This window comes from Montipora capricornis, chromosome 5, assembly GCF_036669925.1.
Source record: "Montipora capricornis isolate CH-2021 chromosome 5, ASM3666992v2, whole genome shotgun sequence".
In the NCBI taxonomy this organism is placed as follows: domain Eukaryota; kingdom Metazoa; phylum Cnidaria; class Anthozoa; order Scleractinia; family Acroporidae; genus Montipora; species Montipora capricornis.
In genome coordinates, this window is record NC_090887.1 from 5,254,894 (window position 1) to 5,262,393 (window position 7,500).

General features: G+C 41.0%; 1 pseudogene; it reads right to left on the minus strand.

Annotated features, from left to right (window-relative positions):
- Positions 1 to 2,317: 2,317 nt before the first annotated feature.
- The window catches only part of LOC138049233 (phosphatidylcholine-sterol acyltransferase-like), a 32,132-nt pseudogene continuing 26,949 nt past the window's right edge, over positions 2,318 to 7,500 (minus strand).

Consider the following 7,500-nt stretch of genomic DNA (forward strand, 5'->3'; position numbering starts at 1 on the left):
TCCCAAAACAAACCAACTCCTATACTACTTACCATGTTTGATAGTTCAATTTTATCATCATTTTAGGGAAATAATTTTATGGAAACTATATTATTTTATAATTGGAAAACTATTTGGTTTTATAATTTTTATGGCGTCAATGTTATGATTCTCGTATTATTGTAAAAGTATCACAGCTAACCACATTGCGTTTTCAAGCGGTTTAAAAGCGGTTTGCGGTTAGCAAGCGATGGAGTGTGCTTCTGTTTACGGATCCATGATGTTAATAGAGAGTAATACAGAGCTATACAATGCTATACACAGCTATACACAACTATACAAGGCTATACACAGCGATAGAGAGCTATACACAGCTATACAACTATACAAATCTGTACTGGGCTATACAGAGCTATATAGAGCTATACAGGGCTATACACAGCTATACTGGGTTATACTGGGCTATACACAGCTACACAGAGCTATACACAGCTACAGCTGTACACAGAACTATACACAGCTATGCAAAGCCGTACACTGCTATACAGGGCTATAAATAGCTATACAGAGCAATGCAGAGCTATACAGAGCTATACAGGGCTATACACAGCAATACAGAGCTATACACAGCTATACAGGGCTTTGCAGAGCTATACAGGGCTATACAGGGCTATACACAGCTATACAGAGATGTACACAGCTATACAGAGCTAGACACAGCAATACAGAGCTATACACAGCTATAGAGAGCTATACACAGCTACATGTATACAGGGCTATATCCAGCTATACTGGGGTATACACCGCTATACTGATTTATACACAGCCATACAGAGCTATACAGGGCTATACAGAGCTAGACACAGCTGTACAGAGCTATACACAGCTATAAAGGGCTATACACAGCGCTACAGGACTATACACAGCTATACAATAATAATATAATTCATATTACTTTAGGTCAAATGATCAAATCAAACACAAGGTATTTTCCATTTGTTTTTTTGTTTAGTTTTACACTTTTCTTACAACCGTTATGCATATCATTACTGCCGCTAATTTTCCCTTATTCTGCTAAAATTCTGCTCGAAAATGCTTTATTCTGCCAGCAGAAAGCTCAGCTCAAAAATCGCTTATTCTTCTCGAAATTCTGCTGGCAGAATTTATCCAAGCCTACTGCCCAGTGTTAGAGCGCTTGCCTTGAGATTTGGAAATCCCGTGTTCAAGACCGGTTTCCGACCACTCGTTGAATTTGATCCTGGTAGTCAATGGTTTAAATTATCGCCTTATAGCCAACTTGTTTGCCTCCGGCCAATAGCCCTTATCGCAGTTATCAGCGGTTTTGCCACATGAACGAGGCTAAGGGGTCATTTTGTATTGAATTGACCCATAAGCCTCTTTTGCATGTAGTTTTAAATAAAAGAAAATGTGCCTGCAGGCTCAACTCCAATAAGAACCATTGGTATTCTCTTACAGTTGTTATTGTTCTGTTCTGTCGTTTCATTGATTACCGGTATTTCATTGCCCCTGAAAAGCCCCTATCAGGAATGGTCAATGAGATTTGTAAAGTTTCGGGACTTTCGAGAAACGGGTCCCTTTCATAAGTGAGTTGTCAATTCATAAGTTGTTGTCAATTTTATTTTGCAACTGACATCGAAAACATTACTGACCTGACAGGGTAATAAACTGGAAAATGTACTTGTCTTTCCAGCTGTTAGGCTGTTTATTCAGGAAAACCAGAGTGTAAGGAAATCTTAAACTGTGACTGAGCAGCGTGATCGTCTTGTTGTTGTTTGCTGAGTAAGTTTCCTCGATGAGGTCCCTCAGCTTTGTAAAATACATGTACTCTGATTGTGAAGTCTTCTGTAGAAGTTTTTAAATTGATAATTAGTTTCCTGCTTTCAAACACAGCTCTCAGTTTCCATGGGGCTTTGCAAACCGTGGTTGCTTTCCCACGACGCTTTGCTAACCGTGCCCGAACTGCGTTCCGAAAGAAGACCTTTCGAAAGCATGCATCGACTCTGGGATAACGCACTTTAATTCTAAAGCTTATAAGGCAGACCACAAGCGGCTAAACTGCGGAATACCCGAACACTTATTTGCACACGAATGGCGTGTATTTCTTCAAAGAATGCCGCTTCAAGAACACAATAGTGGCCGGGTATTCTGCAGTTATTTCCAAGTCCTCAATCAAATCAAACGTAAGCGAATCATTTCCTGGGCCCCAAGTTACTAAATCCGTCTCTCCTAACCCTCATTTAGTCCCTTGTTTTGGCTCACAAAGCATGAAATCTCGGGAAAACGCTTGCTTACAAACGTATTCTGCGGGACAAAAGGTTTATAGCTTACCAGGCCCGTATCTGAAGTCATATGGTGCTGCTCTGACAGTCACACCTCGCTCGTATCCCCAAGACACCATAATATCTGTCATGGGAGCAAAATAGGCCACCAGATTATCTGTATCCAGATGGTCAATTGTGTCCGTGTTACCAAATCCGGGAACTCTTGTTTCAACGCCTGGCGCGTTCTCGACGGTATTTGTTTCCTCGTTATACACAAGTCTGATTTTTGTTGAAAGAAAACCAATGTCTTAGTTGTAGTCTTCCGCAAGAAAAAATAACCAGACAGAGAAGGAGATAAGTGGATATGGCCGGGCCCGTGAATTTTACCCACGTTGTTTTTAGAAACGACAGTCAGAAATACATGACGTCATTAAAAACCCACCAGGCCTGGGTTGACACATGAGTCCGTGACCCAAGAGTAAGATTTACCCAAATTGGCCTAGTCCTCATCGCCTTTAGAAAAGTGTCTATTTTTAAACCAAGACCACATCTGTTCACAGATTTCTTTTAACTTGGTAAAACTTTAGTGAGATCGAAGTTTCTTCACTTTAGTGAGATCGTTTGCCACTGTATATACACAAAACTGAGTGTCTCACCTTATTTTGGGGTATCCATTCGCCCCTTTCACACGGCGGCCATATTGTCCCGGGAGACAAAAAAGCTTTGTTTTACCACGCCAAGCGTCGCCCCCATGATTTCCACTGCGAGGCTTAGCGTGGTAAAACAAAGCCCTTTTGGTCAGTTTACCGTCTCCAGGGACAATATGGCCGCCATGTGACAAGGGCGAATTCTAGCAACAACCAATTCAAATTATTTTGTTGACACGTACAAGTTTTAGTTTTTATGCAAGAGTTTTTTGTATTTTTAAACGAGTTTGTCATTTTTCCGGTTTATTTCTTCGGATTAAATTTGAAGTTTTGAGCTAACAATTCATGGAGAATTTTTCTTAACAGAAATATTTCAAATCTTCCAATGGTGAGTTCTTGTTATCAATTCGTTTGATATAGCTATATGTACCAGACCAATAAGTACCTCATGTTGTCAACCCAGCAACAACAAAGAGGTTTCCTTGAGCCATAAAGCAAAGTAATCCGATGTCTTTTTGGTGCAATACCAGTGTGGTACTTCCGGTTTGTTGATCTTTGCCTGCAGTTGACTTCCGCCTGTACCGGGCACTGATAAAACCAATAAAGTTATAATGAATTTAGGTCATAATTACACGTTAATTAGAAAAAAAAGTACAATATCCTTCAAGTCTGCGTGATAGGCGTTTGACACGCAAATTCAGAGAGCGCGCGCGAGACGCGCGCGCTGTTCGTGGTAATTATCATTCGCTCGATTCCATCCCCCTGTATGCAATCGAACGCCTGCTACACTGGTTGAAATGAGGCACGGTTGGTTAGGTCGACCGCATCCTTAAAACAAGACATCCCGCTATAATTAGTTTCATGCCCTTCCTCCTAAGTAAGCAGAAAGCAAGCGAAATTTATTTGCATCGCGGGAGGCCACTACTCGTGCCAAAAACACGTCAGGCTCCGCTTAAAGTCTGCTACGACCCTAGTGGCCCATCAGGCCGGCGCTTATCTCCGGTTACTGTAGCATGAAGCGAGAGTATTTCTACTCCTCCCTGGATGCGATGCTAGTCCATCGCTCCGCTTAGTCTCCAAAAAACAGTTAACTTGAGAGCAGGCCCCAGTCATGGAGCTTGACTTACCGGTCACGGTCTCAACCTTGTTCCCAGGGTCTCTCTTCTCTGCCTCCTTTGTTGGTGTGGAGACAAGAGAGGGGAGAGCGTTGCGTGACACTGCTACCGGTCTCGTGATTGGAGCATGATGTGACAGTTCCTGACTATTGCGTAACGTTCAGTAAGCTGAGATTCCCGAACCTTTGTACTGTCGAATATTTTCTTTTCTTATGTGTAAGTTCCATTGTTGGTCAAGAAAAAGGCCCTCGCAGAGGCCTGTTTTTGGTTTTGTACGTTATCCAGTTATAGCTTCTCTGTATTCTCGACCTTGGAGTTTCAAGTAACCAGTTTGGCCATTTGCAAAAAAAATTTAAAAAAAACCAAAAAAGCAAAACAAAATGGTTGATTTGTACCGCACGTAAGTAGGGATACATGAAATAAGAGAATCAAGAGGTCACCTGATGAGCTCCTGAAGAGAAACGAATGTTTTTTTTCCCTTCCGGAACATAAAGCTGTCCCAACAGACGAGCGACAGCAAAATCTACAGGTTAATTGTCTGAGACGTGATTAGATTACGTAACCTTTCTACAAATAAGCAAAAAATAAAATGCAAATAAAGCAAAAACGGCTTTTTAGGTTTCTCGTAATAACCATTTTGGCTAAGTAAAGAGCCTCTTGAGTTCTTTTAGTGTTTTGTCTTTGCCGGGACAAATACAAGTATTTTATACCGTTTCTCTGGTGTTCAGGTCATGCATGGTTGCAAAATCCTCCCGGCAAATCAGCAGTAGATCAGTTTGCGCGAGAGCAGTGATTCCAGTATTGAGTCCTTGTATGCCTTTCTCATTGTTTCTAATTTAAGACGACCCTTCTTATGAAACTAAATAATTTGGTGTCCTTATTTTTGATGCGCAATAAGGAAGAGTTCTTAACAATAGAGCCTCAGTAAAAACAAGAATTTTACTTTACCAATTACTACTGGCGTCTTGATTTCATTTACCGGCGGAGTTGGCTTCTGTGACATCCAAAATCCATTAGCCGAAAAGACAACACAGACAAGAGTCATTAGATGTAGTTCACTTCTTATCAGCATTTTGGAGGTACGAAAGTGATAGCCTTTGTCTCGTGGTCAGTTTATAAAATAACACGTTCAATGACGTACTTAATGAAAAAAGTTATCCACTCATAGACCAGAGCCATTCCACTTCAGTTGTTGAGAACCGCGAGAGAAATTGCACTACTCGACCTTAGCTCTCGCGTTACACAAGTTCTGTATGAACACTTGACCCCTGGACTGTTTTGTCTTGCAATATTTCGGCAGGACTGTTCACGATTCAAGCAGAGTATTGCTTGTCATTCAAGTCACTTGCATAGAGGGCGGTCTCTGGTATTTATTTCTGAAACTCGTTTATCATTCATTTCACCGGTTGCAGATGGTTTCATTCTGAATGTGCTTTTTTTTGTAACAAAGAAAAAATGAGTGTTAAGATCATTTGTATTACACCTGGCAGCTGTTATATATGAATCAGTTAGCTAAGCAGTAAAGAAAAGAAAACCCGCAGTGGAAATACGTTTTTAGTGTATAGCCTCTTTGTATCTACATCTCTACAGCTCACTATTTATAATTACTACCTCATAACTGGCTCGATACACTCTTTTTTTGATAACAACATTTTCAGTTTACAAGAACGCCTTTCACGCAGGAGATTACCCAAAGTTTTAAGAACGTACTAATGTACTTGTCAAATCCAAGCTTCAACATCTTCCCCCCCCCCCTCGGGCATACTCCGGGCATTTGACGCCTTTTCCTGCCTGGGGGGGAGGGAATTTGATCATATTAGTCTTCCCGGGGACGAAGCATTTGATCACCGCTCCTAGGGGGTTGGGAATTCGATGGGGTCATTTCATCACCTGAAATAGACCTATGATGAGGCATTTGAACAGCTTTTTGGCCCGGGAAGGGGGGATTTCAACAAAAATTTTCCAAAAATTCAAATGCCCAGGGGGTTGCCCGAGGGGGATGTTGAAGCTTCGATTTGACTGGTACATAACAACACCCAGGGTGAGAGTGAGTAAAGAATGTCTTTAAATTATTTTGCTCATTTGTTTTTTTGTTTTTGTGAGTAGTATAAATAACGGTAAAAGAATGTAAAATGCGGTAGTCTACACAGGAAAATTCACTCGAATACTTAGCGAAGTCTTTTAACATCAACAATGTGGTGTTCTTATTGCATGCTACACCGAAGAACAACTTCATTTAGTTATAGTCGAACTTAGTATGCCATACAACTTCAGTTTAAGAAAATGTTAAGAATGCTTTCAGGCTCAAACAACAACAACAAAGAAGAACAAGAAAGTTCAGGCTCAGCCCTAAAATAAGTCGTTCGTGTGGCTCATTGGGGCCTGCAGTACTCGGCAACTCACGGGGATGGCCTCCGTCGTTCTTGTTTACAGCACGTTTCATTTGCTATCGAAAGCAAGCTCTATTGAAGAAATTATGTGACATCGGCTATTCATAAAGAAGGTGGGTGTACATGTGTTCAAGGTTAGAAGCTGTAATTCTCGTGATCTCTTGAATTCATAATAGAGAATACTCAATCCACTTTGTTCTTAAAATGTGTTACCAGGAGCCCGTGAGTAGGAGCATCCCTATGCATTATATCCTTGAGTCAACCTTTGCGCGTATCTTTCTATTTTTAGAACTAATCTTTCAGCAGGAAACTCACATTTACAACAATTTACATCAATTTGCACAATTTGCATACATTGCTTTTGCTATTTTTGTCTTTGTTCCACAATAACTATATTCTGACTGGCCATTCTAAACAGTGTGTGCAGAGCCGAAGAACTCGTGGCGTTCTAAAAATAGAAAGATACAAGCAAAGGTTGACTCATAGGGCTTTTATGGGAGAGGCAAGCTCCTATTCATGGGCTCCTGGTGTTACCCCATCGAAAAGAACATTGTCCCCAATATTAATTTTTAAGCATTGAGGGAACAGCCAGTAGTGACGTCTCTAATTCGATGTTGCTCTTTACAAGAAGAGATAACAGATCAGTATCCTATGTCCCAGTGAGTTGCGTATAGCAACATACACCTTATTCCAAAATGGCTGCCATTTTAGTATTCTTTTGTTTTTACACCGAGGATGAGCAAAAATGGTGGCCATTTTGGAATAAGGTGTATAAAGCATGCACAGTGCAACCCCGCCTTACGACCACCCTGTTAATGCGACCACCCCTTTATTACGACCACATTTTTTATGGCCCGAACAAAACCCCACACATTCTCTTATATGAAAACCCCGTTAATCCGACCACCCCGTTATTACGACCACGGACCACCTTTTGGAGTCCTAAGTCCTTATTTTCTTTACAAAATTACCCCGTTAATACGACTGGTTAAACTGACTGCAATTTCAATGGAAAAAAACTGTAGATGGCAACTCATTTGATCCACCAGTTATTCTCGAACTTCCAGACAACTGGGAGGATACGTTC